Here is an 18038-nt window from a genome sequence, read left to right on the forward strand (position 1 = left end):
CTTCTAATTATGTCAGGTTTAATTTTTCTATTTTTGTTTCTTACAGTGAAATCTTAGCTCACTGATTTTTAGATCTTTATTAATGCTATATAGTTCCCTTAAAGCACTGCTTTAGCTGCATCCTACAAATTTCATACAGCATGTTTTATTGAGCTTAAATTTTATCTAATTTATTCTTACCTATGGTTTACTTATAGATGTGTTGTTTAATTTTCAGACCTGATGATTTTCCAAATATTATTGATTTTTAGATTAATTCTTTAGTGACCACAGAACTTCACATGGTTTCAATTTTCTTACATTTATTGAGATTGGTCAGTCTTTGTGTTCAGGCATTTTATACCCTTGCTAATTTTCTGCCTTCTCTTTCTATCAATTACTGAGGGAGAAGTGTTCATATCTTCAATTATGATTTTGGATATGTGTAGTTCTTTTTCAATTTCTATCAATTTTAAACCTCTGGCATTAGTGTACCCACATTTAGATTTTTTATGTATACTGATGAATTGATCCCCTCAAAATTATGAATATCATTCTCTTTAAAAAAGTATTTAGTCAACCAAGATCGTAAATATTCAAAGTGTACAACACAATGATTATATATGTATACATGATATAGTGATTACCACAATGAAATTAGTTAACACATCTATTACCATCCAAGCCGTATATTAGATTTGTTGAAATTATTCATCTTATAACTTAAAGTTTGTACCCCTTATGTTACATTTCTTGTTATAAACTCTACTTTGTCTTATGTAAATATGAGCACTCTAGCTTCTTTTTAAAAATGTTTGCTTTGTGTATTTATTTTAATCCTTTTGCTTTTAACCTATTATGTCTTTATATTTAAAATAGGTTTTTTCTAGATAATGTCTTAGGTATTACTTTTTGATTCAATCTGACAAGCTCTGCTTTTTCATTAAATTTTCAGACAATTTAAATGTTTTTAATTGAGATGTTCAGACAATTTAAATGTATCATTATTTTCAGTATAGTTGTGTTCACATTTATGATATTGCAGTTTTTTTCTATTTGTCTCATCCATTTCTGTTCCTTTTTTTCTTTTTCCCTTCTTTATTTTTGATTAAGATTTTAAAATTTATTTTATTTTTACCATTAGTTTTACTTTTGTGTTTTTTATTGGATACTCTAGGGTTTATACTACACATCTTTACCTTGCAATTGTACTTTTCCTGATAATATTATACCAGTTCATGTGTACAGTAAGAACCTTATAACAATAGACTTCTATTTTCAAACTTTCCATCATTTCTACTATTCGTGGTGAAAATTTTATTTCTCTGTATACTACAAACACCACAATATATTTTTAAAGCACACAATTAATTTTATAGATTAAAAATGTTTACATTTACCCACTTTATTTCCATTTCTAGTGCTCTTCCTTCATTTGTACAGATACAGATTTTTGTCTGATTTTATTTTCCTTCTGTCTAAAGGATGTCCTTTGACATTTCTTGTAGTGCAGCTCCATTGAGGGTTAATTCTCTCAGTGGTTGTTTTTCTGAAAAAGAAAGTGTTAATTTCCCCTCAGTTTTGAAAAAATTTCACTAGGTAAAACTTGTAGGTTGGCAGTTTCTTTTTCTCATTCAGTATTTTAAAGATTTTTCTTTATTGTGTTAGTTTTAAGTACTTTCTGAGGAGTCTGCCGTAATTCTTATCTTTGTTCTTCAGTACGTAATGTGTCTTTTTTTCTTCTGACTGCTTTTAAGATGTTAACTTTAGCAGTAATTTGCAGCAATTTAATTTTGTAATGTCTCAATGTGCTTTTCTTTAGTTTCATTCTGCTTGGGACTTGTTGAACTGCTTGGATCTGTAGTTTGATAATTTCTTAGCCTTTATTTCTTCAAAAATCTGTTTTTTCTTCCTTCTAACTCTTCTCCTTTTGGTACTCCAAGTATATGTAAGTTAGACTATACAATAGTGTCTTACAGGTCACGTATTTTCTGTTCACTTTAGTTCCCAGACTTTTTCCTCTCTATGCTTGCTTTATGTTGAATAATTTCTATATAATGTCTTCAATTTCATTGACCTTCTTTGTCTGCAATGTGTAATCAGCTATTAATCTTATCCCTAATCTTGGCTTACTGCAACCTCTGCTTCCCAGATTCAAGTGACTCTTTTGCCTCAGCCTCTTGAGTAGTTTGGATTACAGGTGCACACCACCTGTAATGTCTGGCTAATTTTTGCAGTTTTGGTAGAGACTGATTGGCTCTACTAAAGTCAGGCTATCTCCAACTCCTGGCCTCAGATGATCCACCCATGTTGGTCTCCCAAAGTGATGAGATTACAGGCATGAGCCATTGCGCTTGGCCTAAATATTTATTTATTTATTTATTTGACACAGAGTTTCACTTTGTCACCCAGGCTGGAGTGCAGTGGCGCAATCTCAGCTCACTGCAACCTCCACCTCCCTGGTTCAAGCGATTCTTGTGCCTCAGCCTCCCAAGTAGCTGGGACTACAGGCACATGCCACCATGCCTGGCTAATTTTTGTAATTTTTAGTAGAGACAGGGTTTTGCTATGTTGGCCAGCTGGTCTTGAACTCCTGGCCCCAAGAGATCTGCCTGCCTTGGCCTCCCACAGTGCTGGGATTACAGGCATGAGTCACTGCACCAGGCCTACATATCTTTAAATAATATATATGTGACTGTACAATTGCAGCATTGGTATCTAGATAGATAATCAATTCATCTATAAACCCGCGATCAAGTAACTGTCTAAATATTTAAAATACAGCTCTTGTTTAGATGTTTCTTAGTTGTGATGACCTTTTTCTGTTGGGTGGTGGGGAGCCCTGCTGGTCACTTTGAAAATATACTAAGGTCGAATCTTCTGATATTCTGAAGGTTTCTTTCAGCTGGATTAAGCTCCTAACTCCAGGCAAGCCCAAGTTTGTGGCCTCCCATATTAATGTTCTTCCTATCTCCCAGAGTTGATAGTATTTGTTCAGCTCAGTGTCTGAGTGTAGCTCACTCCAATTAACTAGAGTTGTTGACTTTTGCAGAAATGGAAGCAGTGGGATCCAACCGATACTTAGCTGCAATACGAAAAGTGAGTTCACTTGGTGCCTGATGTCCAAGTAAGATGCACTAAAGTGTCAAGATTTTCACATTCTTTCTGATAAATTCATTCTCCAAATTCTGTCCCATCACTGACATGCGTGTGTAGTTGGAACTCTCCGGTCCTATAAAGCCCACTGAGAAGTTATTCCTTGTCAGCTTTGACACTGTCAAAGGTCATCTGGTACCCAGCAAGCCAGCCTCATCACCAAAGACAGCCAAACCATGGATTTCAATTCCTGAAAAACGAAAGTCAACAGCACAACCAAAGTGTATACATTCTCCTTGTAACAGGAGGACTTGATCTTATCACTTTTCTCTCCTGTGTTTGGTGAGAAGGTAGTATTTAATGTCAGTTTCAACCTTGAAACACCTGGTCTTTAACTGTGATTTCTGTTTCCAGAGTGTTCTACTTTTCTGTAAAAGTCATATCATATCACACCATTTATATTTGGCCTCCAACATCCCAGTAATTTTACCAGTGTCTGTATTAGATGAAACAGATGTTGAGAATTCCATGCCACTGCATGACTTTTTCTTTTTCACATCCAGTTTCACCAACCCTGAGCCAACTCCTGTGTGGAAAGTATCTCTGACAGCTATGCCAAAGTCAGCATACGATGGAGGAATACACTGGCCACACTTAGGTCTGTCTGTAGTTCACCATGGTGAAGACTTGGGAAGAGATAATGTGGTGGTCTCCAGAAGGGGGTGCTCCCACTGCTGTGCTCACAGCTGAGGCCACTGGGTTTGCCTGCCATGGGGTCACAGCTGCCTCAGCTGGAGGACAAAGTGGAGGCACCATTCCACTTGCAGTCTGAATGTTTTTAAAATGTAAAAATATTTTTGAGCTGTATTAGTGCTTTCCTTAGAAACAGAATCAATATGATAGATAGCAGTAAGATAGATAGATAGATAGATGATAGATAGATAGATAGATAGATAGATAGATAGATAGATGATAGATAGATAGATAGAAGACAAAATGAGCCAGCTGCAGTGGCTCACACCTGTAATCCCAGCACTTTGGGAGGCCGAGGTAGGAAGATCATGAGGTCAAGAGTTAGAGACCAGCCTGACCAACATGGTGAAACTGAATCTCTACCAAAAATTAGGCAGGCGTGGTGGTGCATGCCTGTAATCCCAGCTACTCATGAGGCTGAAGCAGGAGAATCGCTTGAACCTGGGAGGCAGAGGTTGCAGTGAGCTGAGATCATGCCATTGCACTCCAGCCTGGGTGACAGAGTGAAACTCCTGTCTCAAAAAAAAAAAAAAAAAAAAAGATAAAATGAAATGTATTATGGAAATTGGCTCACACAGTTATGGAGGCGAAGTCCCATGATGTTTCATCTGCAACCTGGAGAACTAGGAAAGTCATTGTTGTAATTCAACTTGAGTTGGAGGGACTGATTATGTAAATCTTAGTCCAAGGCCAAATGACTGAGAACCAGGGGCCTCCTTAGTATAAGTTCCATGCCCAAAGGCCTGAGAATCAGAAGCTCATTGCCCAAGGACAGCATAACCTGGATGTCCCAGCTTAAGGAAAGAGAGCTAAATTCTTCCCTTCCTCTGCTTATTTTGTTCTATCTGGGCCTACAAAGGATTGGATGATGCATATCCATATTGGTAGGGGCAGATCTTCTCTACTTAGTCTACTGATTCAAATGAGAAGCTCTTCAAGAAACTCCCTCACAGACACACTGGAGATAATATTTTACCAGCTACCTGGGTATCTCTTAACCCAGTCAAGTTGACATGTAAAATTAACCATCACATTAACCTTATTTCTAGTAGTAAATTCTTGATAAATATTTGTTGAATGAACAAATGTCACATTCTTTTCCAATAATAATAGCTATATTTCTACTAATAACTGTTACTGAGTGTTTAGTAAGTACCAAACTCTAGACTATGTTTTTATGATTGAACCTCATTTAGTTCTCACAACAAATTGTGATGGAAAAATGATAAGGAAACTGAGGCTTAGAAACATGAAGTAACTTGCCTGAAGTTAAACAACTGATCAGAAGATTGACCCAGAGAGCTTGTCTCCAGAATCCAGTCTGAATCACTATCTACTGTGCCTTTATTTTAGCCACTCATGAACAAACAAATTTAGTAACCCTCTTGGCTAAAACATCTGGTACACATAGTTTAGTTGTATATGATTGAAAATTTTTTTTGCACATATATTACTTTTCACTAGAATTGTTATAGTGATTAGCATGCTTATATTTTCCCAAATGTGCCATCTCTCCATCTCAAATTCTAAAGTCAATGAATTGTCTTTAAGAAAAAGAACTGGTTTATATCTTTTAGGCTCAATTCTTGGAGTGATCAATCCTCCTAATGCTCATCTTCTTTCCAGTTAGTAAAGTCTGGGTCCTTGTACTTTTTTGGATTCTCTTTTTAAATGTAATAGAAAAGAAGCAGCTTTGGGCATTGTCCAGTGTGTTCCTGAGTTGTGATGCGGTTGTCTGTAGTAAGGATATCAATAACTGTGGAAGTGACAATGGTGATTCACATTGCCATTGTTTCCTTCTAACCTCCCGGGAACAACATTTTTTACTGTGTGGGTTTGTCTGTGATGGAGAGAGCTACAACAAAAACTGTGGTTGCCACGATTTTTACATAGGATGGAGGGATAGATACTTTTCATTGCGATTCAAAATAAGTAATTTCTGGCATAAATAAAAAGAAGTCTCTTACTGTGCTTATTCCATAGCTAGTGATGAACATTAACGTTATGCCTCCATAACCAGAGGCCTTTACTGTGCATGACTTTGGCAATGATATATCGTAAACAAATTTGGGAAGTATGATGATGCTTGAGATATGCCATGTTTTCCTTTTTTACTTTCTAATTTTCTGCTTTCCTCTCTCCTTTACTTTCTGGGCTGTGTGTGTGTATGTGTGTGTGTGTTTGTGTGTATGTATACTTTGGTGTGTCTCTTAAAAAGTCTTTTCATCTCAAGCTCCCTGATGTATCTGCAGTGCTTCCACCCCTCTCTGCCTCTGCTTTCTCTCCTAGCTTCTATCATTCCCAGCCTGAACTACAACCTCCTAATTGGTGTCTCCACTTATGTTCTGGTTCCCTATTGTTGATTCACCACACACTGTTTAAAAGATGTTTTACAAATGAAAATTTGAGCATCTCTGTTGCTTAAACATATTTGGTGGCTATCTCAAATCCTTAATATTTCTAATCTTCATGGTTATGTTCCTGAAAATATTCTCTAGCCACATTCATTTACTAGATCATCAGATTTGGTGTATTTTTGGCTATCATCATAGTAAGATATTTGTGTTATCAAACAGTACACATACACACACCTGCCTAAAAGTTTCACAAAAATACCTACCTTTTCTACACACACATATCCATGTACCTATGTGACATAGATGTATAATATATGTACAAGTACTCCCCATTACATGGAACCAGGAATATATTTGTCCTATTTGGGTACTTATGGCCAACATTTAGAATTTTTTCCAGTACAGAATAGGTACTCAGGATATATTTGTTGCTAAGAAGCCATAAACTAAAATAACCTTTATAAAAGAATGCTATGTTAAGAAGCCATAAGCTAAAATAATCTTTATGAAAGAATGCTATATAAGTGTTTCACCCTCAGGAGTTTCCAATAAAATAGTTTTCTGTAGGAAAAGCAATCTAAGAAAATATTTTCTATTTCTATTTATTGATGTGATTTTATGTGTTAACTAAAAGTCACACATAATAATTTTCCTTTGAAATGAATAATAGTAGCTGTTTCAGTGTTAGAATTTCACATATTGCACATTTTAACATATACTATACAACATAGTAAAACAAACCACATTAAAAAATTTATGTGTTGCTTTGTTTAAGGTAGAACATTACATTCATTTCGTTCTGATATGTTTGGCTTTAGGCAGAGATACATTTTCATTTACTAGACAAGATTCATCATTGTAGAATCCATTAAGTAGGCACTCAGTACCTAAAAGCTTTAGGTGTTTGGAGGATGTTTAGAAAACTGATGAAATGGGAATCTGAGCTGCACAGGTAGGATCCATTTAATTTGGGGGCATGCAGGAGTCAGCCTTAAGGGAGATTCATTATGATGGTTAATAAAACCACCTAGCATATGTAATTGGTGTGGGATTGCATTGATAAACTTCCTTTCTAGGGTATTTGAGCTGGCTATTGAGCCTTTCAGCTTTCAATGTTGATAAAATTTATATTAGTCTCAAGCACCAAAACCAAGTAGTTTCATGTGTTGACTATTTGTGAGACTTTATACAGTCCAACTTTATACCAGGATTTGAATGAGGCAAAAGTGCATTGTTCTAATATTCAGATATCGACATATATCAGGTATGGTGATTGACAGATTTCCTAAAGTCATCTCTTATTTGTGTTTCTTAATATCAGCTGTGGTTAGTGTCTCTTCTAAACTTATTTAAAGGAAGAATAGAGTTCTTAGTCCTTTTTTATAATTAAAAAAACAAAAGGAAAACAGACTCAAAAATTGATAGTAGTTGGGGTCCAGTCTTTGCATTTTTCTATTAAATCTTGAACTCATATATGATATGGATGACGTATTCTTCTTACAATGATTTACTAGTTAGGAATTGACTAAGCTGCAATGAAGAGATTTTTTAAATATGGAAATTTGAAAGAATTCTTGTAAACAGTTATTTTAAAAATTATCCATGTAAATTAAAATAATTTATTGCATCCTTTTCTATTTCCTGCCCAGCCTTTAAACTTTTATTTGGTGGTGATGGTATTATTTTTCTTTCTCAGCAAGATATGGAGATGATAATTGTTTGTTCCAGTTATGATCTTTATATATGCGATCCTTCCCTGACCAGCTGTGCTAGAGTATGTTGTTAACACTATCCTGGGAATCATGTAAAAACCTTGGTCACTTAATGTCAGGAGGTAATCTTGGATAAAGTCACTTAGAAAAAGGACAAGGCAACACCTAATCTTAAGAAAAAACAGTTGAATAAGAGTATAATATATACTCAGTATATAAGAGCTGCTTTTCTCTAAATCTTGCCAGCATTTGTTATTTATTATTATTATTTTTTGTCTTTTTGGTAGCCATTCTATTTGCAGTTCTCTGATGATTAGAAACATTGAGCATTTTTTCATATGCCTATTGGCCATCTTTATGTCATCTTTTGAGAAATGTCCACTCAGATCCTTTGCCCACTTTGTAGTAGGATTATTTGTTTACTTTTTGCTGTTGAATTATTTGAGTTCTTTGCATATTCTTGATATTAGTCCTTTGTTGGACACACAGTTTGCAAATATTTTCTCCCACCCTACAGATAGCATAAAGCCTCTAGCTATGTTCTTCTTGCTTACGGTTGCTTTGGCTGTTGAGGGTCTTTTGTAGTTACGTGCACATTTTAGGATTGTTTTCTCTATTTCTGTGAAGAATATCATTGGTATTTTAATAGGAATTGAATTGAATCTGTAGATTGCTTTGGGTAGGATTGTCATTTTCATGATATTAATTATTTTGGTCCATAATCATGGGCTATCTTTCCATCTGTTTGTGTCCTCTTCAATCACTTTTGTCAGTGTTTTCTACTTCTTCTGATAGAGGCCTCTCATCTTCTTGGATAAATGTATTCCTAGGTATTTTTTTGGTAGCTATTATAAATGAGATTGCCTTCCAGATTCTTTTTCAGCTATTTTATTATTGATTTTAAGGAATCCTACTGATTTTTGTGTTTTGATTTTGTATCCTAGAATTGTACTGATTTTGTTATCAGTTCTAAGGGGTTTTGGTGCAGTCTTCAGGTTTTTCTAGATATAAGATCATGTTGTCTGCAAAGAGGGACACTTTGACTTCCTCTTTTCCAATTTGGATTCTTTTTTATTTTTCTCTTGCTTGATTGCTCTGTCTAAGACTTTCAGTACTACATTGAATAGGAGTGGTTAAAGTGTGCATTCTTATTTTGTTTCCAGTTCTTGAGGAAAGGCTTTTGGCTTTTTCCTATTCAGCATAATGTTAGCTATGGGTTCTTCATATATGGCCTTTATTATGTTGAGATCTTTTCCTTCTATGCTTAATTTATTGAAAGTTTTTATCAGGAATTTATGTTTAATTTTATCAAATGCTTTTTCCTGCATCTGTTGGGATGATCATATGTTTTTGTCCTTTATTTTATTGATTTGATGTATCAGATTTATTCATGTGCCTATGTTGAACCATCCTTGCATCCCTGGGATAAATCCCTCTAGATTTTGGTGCATTATCTTTTTAACATGTTGAAAGATTTAGTTTGCTAGTATTTTGTTTAGGATTATTGCATCTATATTCATCAAGGATATTGGCCTGTGATTTTTTACATGTGTGTGCCTTTGTCTGATTTTGTTTTCAGGCTAATATTGGCCGCATAGAGGGAATTCAGCAATAAAGCCATCAGTCGTGGGCTTTTCTTTGTTGGGAGACTATTATTCATTCAATCTTGCTACTCATTAATGGTTTGTTCAGGTTTTCTGTTTCTTCCTGGTTCAATATTGGTAGGTTCCATGTGTTTAGGAGCGCATCCATTTCCTCTAGGTTTTCCAGTTTGTTGCCATATAGTTGTTTACAATAGTCTCTAATAATATTTCCTATTTCTGTGGTATCAGATGTACTGTACTTTTTGTTTCTGACCTTATTTGAATCTTCTTTCTCTTTTCTTAGTCTAGCTAGCAGTTTATCAATTTTATTTACCTTTTTTAAAAAACAACTTTCCACTTTATCTTTTCTTTTTTTTTTAGTCTGTACTTTGTTTAGTTCTGCTCTGATCTTTATTATTTCTTTTCTTCTACTAATTTTGAGATTAGTTTTATTCTTGCTTTTCTAGCTTCTTGAGGTGCAAGATTAGGTTGTTTATTTGAAATCTGTCTACTTTATTGATGTAGGTGTTTATTGCTACAAGCTTCCCTGGTAGCATTGCTTTTGTTGCATCTCATAGGTTTTGGTATGTTGTGTTTCCATGTGTTTTAAAAAATTTTTAATATCCTTCTTAATTTCTTCATTGATCAATTGTTGTTCAGGATTATGTTGCTTAATTTACACACATTTGTACAGTTTCAAAATTTCATCATGTTATTAATTTCTATTTTGTTCCATTGTGATCTGAGAAGATACTTGGTATGATTTAGATTTTTAAAAATTTTTTGAGACTTTGTCTTGTGGCTTATTTATCCTGGACAAAAGCTCTAGTTTCTTATAGGTGGACTGGAGACAGAGAAGTCAGTCTTTGGCAAAGACAAACAGAACATATAAGTAGAAAAATGTGAGCAATATTACAAATTCAGAAAGACAGAATGAGTTGCTGGTTCCACTGTTCCCTACAACTATGTTAATTCCTCTTGAAAGATATGTGTATAATCTAAAAAACATGAGACATTTCTGAATCCAGAAATAGTAGAAGTAGCTTCCTGTTGCTAATGGCACTGTGCTGTCAGTTTACTAATCTTGGTGGGTAACAAATTATGTCAGTGATGTTGTGATCCTGAAGCAAGCTGTTATACTGAAACTTCCCAATTTTCCAGACAGCTTTCTATCATAGAAGAGGCAGTAGTTTCCTCCATGGTGCACTTCTGAATTGTGACTTTAGGAGTTTTTCCTGACGGTTCTGCCTAGAATATTTTTGTTCATTTCTCCCAGTGATTCTGTAAGTCTTTTAACATCCTGTGATACCTAAGTTGGGGCTGAAAATACCAACCGTGGATTCTTTTCTCTGAAACTGAACTTTAACAAATACAATAATTATAGCATTTAGGAAACTATAAGGTAATACTATATATTTATTCATTCATATGTGCTTGAGAGTCATTGGTAAACAGACAATGCCCTCATGGAATTTACAAGCTAGTGAAATAAGACAGACAATAAGCAATAAATAGAAAATAATAAGTACATAATATATCATGTGAAAAGGTAGTAAGAGCTAAGAAGGAAGAAGTGGAAAGTATATCTGTAGTTTTAAATAAGGTGGTCAGGGTAGGTGACATCTGAGCAAAGACTCAATTGAAGGAGATTTTGTATTGTTATTTCAATATTGTTTCATTATACAAGCTTGAAGATGAAACTTTAGTTTCTCTCTAATATTTTATCTATTGCTGGGCGCGGTGGCTCAAGCCTGTAATCCCAGCACTTTGGGAGGCCGAGACTGGTGGATCACGAGGTCAGGAGATCGAGACCATCCTGGCTAACACGGTGAAACCCCGTCTCTACCAAAAATACAAAAAAAAAAACTAGCCGGGCGAGGTGGCGGGCGCCTGTAGTCCCAGCTACTCCGGAGGCTAAGGCAGGAGAATGGCGTAAACCCGGGAGGCGGAGCTTGCAGTGAGCTGAGATCCGGCCACTGCACTCCAGCCTGGGCGACAGAGCAAGACTCCGTCTCAAAAAAAAAAAAAAATATATATATATATATATATATATTATCTATAATAATCCTATATAATATTAAAAAAATTTCATATTGGTCTCATATTTGTCAAGTGTCATCATTCATCTTCTTCAGATTAACTGATATGTAAGCTTTAATACAAGTCTTCTCCCCAAATTCATTTGTACAGATTATCAGGTTGTGAGATTTTCCTTTCTTATATCTCATATAGAGCCAGAGCAATTGAAGAGTAGGTTGAAACTGATAAGGCATTAAGTAAAGACCATTAGGTTACAGTTATAGAAGTAATACTTTAAATTTTGATGATCATAATAGTAACAAAAGATAATTTTGCATAGGGTGAAAGTTTCAAATGATTATGAGTTGCAAGAAAGCTCAGAAATCATAAATATTGACAATTCTTAGAATGTATGAATCTTTTACATAACAGTAAAGATCATTCCAATTTGTCAAAATCTCTCCAAATGGAACAGATATTTTATTTGTGATTTACTAAGGCCTATGAACATGAAGTTTTTACCTTCTTTGTTGTGGCCACTCCATCTTTACTTGCATGGCTTGAAGTGTTCACTAGATGTTGCTGCCCTTTTATCCACACATCACATTATTGGCCAATAATGAACTTGAAATTTACTAAAAACCTTGTCATTGGTACTTACTCAACTGTGCCTTTCTGCATACTTGAAATTTTATTTTTTAAATTCTAATAGCTCAATTTTACTTTTTTCCATGAAATTTTATCTTGTTAGATTGGGTCATTTTTATGACTGTTGAATCTAAGTAATCCCCAACTCTTTTGTCAGATAAGCAATTTTTGATTTCCCTTGTTGTCTTCTTTACACTCTTCTCTACTCTAATTCATGAGACTAATGAGTTCTTAAATGTATCAAAATGGAAGACTAAATCTGGCAGCAGACACCAGAAATGTTTCACTGACTGCCTATCAAAATCCCACACTCATAGGAATGATCCTCTAGACATTTATACATTCATTGCTCAGCCATTTGTACATAAGAATGACCATTCTGTCATTTATACATTTACTGGTATAAAGTAGTATTCCCACTGAGTGAATGAACTTCTGTGTGATTCCCTTGTGTATATTTGCTACAGCATTTTTTCTCTCTTTTAAAAGTGGAGTCACACCATAAGCTTGAAATGCTATCAGGATTAAATAAAATAAGTTAGTAAAATGATCCCTTGTATACATTAAATGTCTTATGAATTTAAGTTCTCCTTTCTCACTTTCCCTTCTTTTTTATTATATAAAGTTTATATCATAATGTTTTGAGAGATATATATATAATGAAAGCATTACTACATCAAACAAATAACATATTCATTATCTCATATAATTACCGTGCGTGTTGGGGGGATGTGTATGAAGAGCATCTAAAATCTCTTTTAGCCAATTTTCAAAATACGATATAGTTAACTGTAATTCTCATTCTGTACACTGCATCTCTATCTTCATTCACCCCACATAACTGTAATTTTGTACCCTTTTATCTACATCTCCCCATTCCTCACTAACCTCCTCCCTGATAACCACCATTCTACTCTGCTTTTATGTCATCGACTTAAAAAAGATTCCGCATGTAAGTGACATCATGCAATATGTTTCTTTCTGTGTCTGACATATTTCATGTAGCATAGTATCCTTCAGGTTTGTCCATGTTGTCACAAACCTGGCAAGATCCCCCTTTTTAAGATGAAATAATATTCAATTCTGTGTGTGTCTGTGTGTGCATCACAATTTTTTAGTATATTCATCTGTCCATGGACACTTAGGTTATTTCCGTATTTTGGCTATTGTGAATAGTGCTATGATAAACATGGAAGTGCAGGTGTCTCTATAAGATACTGAGTATTCATTTATTTGAGTATATTCCCGGCAGAGGGATTATTGGATCATATGGTGGTTTTCTTTCTGACTTCTTCAGAAATCTTCATACTGTTTTCCAAAATGGCTACACCAATTTATATTTTCTCCAACAGTGACAGGTGTAAGGTGACATCTCATTGTGATTTTGATTTACATTGCCCTGATGATTAGTGATGTTGAACACCTTTTCATATATTTGCTGATCATCTGAATGTCTTCTTTGAATAAATGTTTATTCAGGTCCTTTGCCCATTTTTTTAATTGAGTTGTGTGAGTTCTTTTTAAATTTTGGATATTAACCCTTTAACAGATATTTTCTCCCAATCTGTAGGCTACCTTTTCATTTTTTTAGTTATTTGCTTTGCCGTACAGAAGAGCTTTTTAGTTTGATGCCATCCTACCTGTTTTGTCTTGTTTTGTTTGTTTTTGTTGCCTAAGCTTTTGGTGTAATATTCAAAAAGTTGTTGCCAAGGCCAATCACAAGGAGCTTTTTCCTAATTTTCTTCTTCTTGTTTTATAATTTCAGGTTTTACATTTAGATCTGTTATTTATGTTGATTTGATTTTTTGTATATGATATAATATGAGGGTCCAATTTTAGTGCTTTGCATGTGGATATCCAGTTTTTTCATCACTATTTACTGAAGAAACTATCCTTTTCCTATTATGTTGTCTTGTCAAAAATTAGTTAATCATATGTTGTTTGGGTTTATTTTTTCACTCTGTATGCTGTCCATTGATCTGTGTGCCTGCTTTTATGCCAGCACCATACTGTTTTGTTTTTTTTTTTTTTCTAGATGGAGTCTTGCTCTGTCACCCAGGCTGGAGTGCAGTGGTGCAATCTCAGCTCACTGCAACCTCTGCCTCCTGGGTTCAAGAGAGTCTCCTGCCTCAGCCTCCTGAGTAGCTGGGACTACAGGTGTGCACCACCAGGCTGGCTAATTTTTGTATTTTTAGTAGAGTCAGGGTTTCACCATGTTGGCCAGGCTGGTCTTGAACTCCTGGCCTCAGGCAAAATGCCCACCTTGGCCTCCCAGAATGTTGGGATTACAGACGTGAACCACCGTGCCCAGCCCATACTGTTTTACATGCTATAGTTTTGTAATATAATTTAAAATCAGGCAGTTTAATGCCTCCAACTTTGTTTTTATTTCTCAAGTTTGCTTTGGCTATTCAATGTCTTTTGCACTTCTATACAATATTAGCATCTTTTTCTATTTCTGTGAAAAATATTATGGAAATTTTGATAGAGATTGTATTGAACCTGTAGATAGTCCTAGGTAGTACCAATATTTTAACAATACTAATTTTTCCAATCTTGTCCAAAGTGAAAAGGAAGAAGCAAAATTATCCCTTTTAGCAGACAACATAGCCCTGTAGGTAGAAATCTTTGATGACTCCACAAAAAACTGTTAGAACTAACACATGAATTCAGTAGATTTGCAGAATTCAAAATCAACATAGAAAAATCAGTTGCATTTCTTTACACCAACATGAAACAAAAATATTGAAAATATATTTTTTCTTTCAAAACTTTTACTCACTTTCTTATCATACAGCAATTGATTATTAACTGAAAATCCCAAGGCATCTAACCTCATAGCCTTATTTATTTTCTAATTATTTTACTATTGAAAAATTAATACATGAATAATCAGACATACAATGAAAATAAACCTCACTCTTTGCCTTAGAACCTCCACCCCTCTCCTTCTAGTAAAATAAAATAAAGTTGTATTATGCTAGACCAGAAATATCTAGTGGTCTTGGAAATCACTAAACAGTAAAAGGAGGGGGAAACGACATAAAAATGAAGAAGATAATCTGCTAACTTTGTTGCTTTCCCAAACTGAGACTTTAGTTAAAACAATTGGACCTTGGGAATTTAGTCTATCAGTCTCTTATATATTGACCAAACAATATCAGATATAGACGTTGGTTTTCAGATTAAGTTCCTACAAGCATATGACTAAGAACCCCTTTAAATATGCTCTTTTGCATGAAGCACTTTTCAGTGTACTCTATTTTTTGTTTTAAGTTTATAAAATAGAACCTCATTTTGTTTGTTTTCAAATAGAGCTCAAGCAAAGAGATTGCCATGATTCTTACAGGATCAGAAATAGAGAAAGCAGAATGAGATTGAAGAGAGTGGTTGGCTGAGACACATTTATCAATTTTATTGAAGAGACACTACAGTTGTTTTGTTTAACTTGATGGTTTTTGGAAGTACAATATCAGGATAAACCATAATAGATATCTTATTCTAGCAACATCTTTGCAAAATATTTTTTCTAAAGTCTAGGGAATTAATTCATTACGGATTTGTGTTTTGATTAGTTAAAAATAGTATTGTGTTTATCAATTATAGCTACAAACTGGGAGATTCTTTGTTTGATTTACTGGTTTTAAAACAAAGACCTTTGCAAGGTTTTATCTTTCTAAAACAACAGAAAAGAAAGGGAAGATGGGGGAATACATGTTGTCTTAGCCTGTTTTGTGTTGCTATAACAGAATATCAAAGACTGGGTAACATATAAAGGAAAGACATTTGTTTTTTACAATCTGGAGGGTGGGAGTCCAACAGCCAGGTGTTGGCATTGGGGAGGACCTTCTTGCTGTGTTATCTCATGGTGGAAGGCAGAACAGCTGAAGAGCACAAGTGCTCATGAGAGAGAGGAAGGAGGCCAAACTCATCCTTTTATCAGGAACTCAGTCCTGTGATAGCGGATCCAATCCCATGATAAGGGCATTAATCTATTCATGAGGGAAGAGCGCTCATGACCTAATTACCAATTAAAAGCCTCACCACCCAACACTTTTGCACTGGGGATTCACTGTACAACACGTGAACTTTGGGGGACACATTCCAACCATAGCGTATTCAAGTAAAATCTGAATTCGTTCGTATTCAGTTAGAAAGTCAAACCAAAACATTTCCACCAATTCACTAAGTTTATTTTGGCCATTTTTTTCTGACTTTTCAATTTTACATCTTAACCAGAAAGGGATTGATCTAAACAAACCTTAAAACACAAGGTGAATTTGGACAAAATTTATGAGTGTTTGCATATTTTCTACAAGGTTGTATTTCTTCTTCCATTCACTTTTAACTTAAATAATACATCTCTTTCTTTCAATAATTTGTTCAACAAATATTTACTGAGATTTCACAATATTCTAGACACTGTGAATACAAACAAGTAAAAGCTCTTTGCCCTTATGAAGCAAACAGGAGGAAGAACGATGATCACCATATATACCAGTAAAACATATAAAGAGATATGCTGATAAGTACAATGGAGAAAAATTGAGCAAGAAAGAGAGAAAAGGGATTGAAATGAAGGGCTATTTCAAACAGGTTGGTTTGGAAACACTTGAGTAGAGACTTAACAGAGGTGAGAGAGTGATGCAGTTCTCCGGAGGAAGGCTTTGCATGAAAGAGAATAGCAAGGGCAGGCCCTGACACCAAAGAGGGCTCGGCAAGTTTAAGTAACAGCAAAATGGCCAACATGGTTGTGAGGAAGAGCTGCCGAGATGGACTCAAAGAAATAGCCAGGGTCAAATTGTGGAGAGTCCTGTAGACCACTGTCAGCACATTGACTTTTATTCTGAGGATCTGAAGAAGTGACATTATCCGACATATTTTAGAAGAGTCATTCTGGCTGTTGCATTGAGTGTAGACCACAGAAGCAGAAGTGAGGGTAAAACTAGGGAGAGACACACACACACAATTGATTATCAATATTTGCAAGTTTCATATTTGTGAATTTCCCTACTTGGCAGTAACCCCCAAATCTATACCGCATATATGCATTACAATACATGCGTGTACAAAGTGTTGAAAAATGTGAGACACACAATGCACATGTTCAAACAAAGTGATTCTCTGCCCTGCTTTCTGGTTTTAGCTCTCGTGCAGTAAACAAGTGTCCTTATCGCAATCTATCTGGTGCCACATTTTTTTTTTTTTTTGCATTTTCATGGGCTTTAGTTGTTTAAAATCGCCCTGATGCAAAGTGCTGAAGTGCTGTCTAGTGCTGCTGAATGCAAGAAGCTCTGATGTGCCTTACAGAGAAAGTATGTGTGTTAGGTCAATTTCATTCAGATACGAGTGATAGAACTGTTGATTATGAGTTTAATGTTAATGAATCAACAATACAGTGTCTCCAAAAAATAGAGGAAATTCACTAATATGCACATCAGACCACGTAAGTGATAAACTAACACTTATATTATGTAGTGAAGCTATGGAAAAAAAACTAAATTTGTGAATTCATAAGATGATGACCAGTAGAAAAGCATATGGAACAACATTGTTGTGAGGCTAAATAAAGGCCATCGAAATTTATCATGGCATTACCCAGGGTCAGGAGAATGTTAAATTATTCTGGGCTAGTGCTGGCTGACTCAGATTTCAGAAAATGTTAAACTTGCATGAGATTCAGGTTCTGCAGATAAGAAGGCTTAAGAATTAAAAAATACCTGCTTTGTGTTATGCAATAAAAGGGTCATGTGAAATAAAAGGTTCACAACGCTGATGAGACTGCTTGTTTTATGATGACATCAGCAAACAAACCTATATAATGCAAATGGCCTCTAAAGCTCAGGCTTTAAATCATTCAAAGGCCATGCATGAATTATTTGTGAGAAATA

At 35.0% G+C, this 18038-nt stretch overlaps 1 pseudogene; it reads right to left on the reverse strand.

The window, feature by feature from the left end:
* Window positions 1-2897: 2897 nt before the first annotated feature.
* LOC117096738 lies at window positions 2898-3942 on the reverse strand (annotated as a pseudogene).
* Window positions 3943-18038: the final 14096 nt, after the last annotated feature.

The sequence above is a fragment of the Trachypithecus francoisi genome, unplaced genomic scaffold (genome assembly GCF_009764315.1).
Source record: "Trachypithecus francoisi isolate TF-2019V2 unplaced genomic scaffold, Tfra_2.0 Lachesis_group14, whole genome shotgun sequence".
NCBI lineage: Eukaryota > Metazoa > Chordata > Mammalia > Primates > Cercopithecidae > Trachypithecus > Trachypithecus francoisi.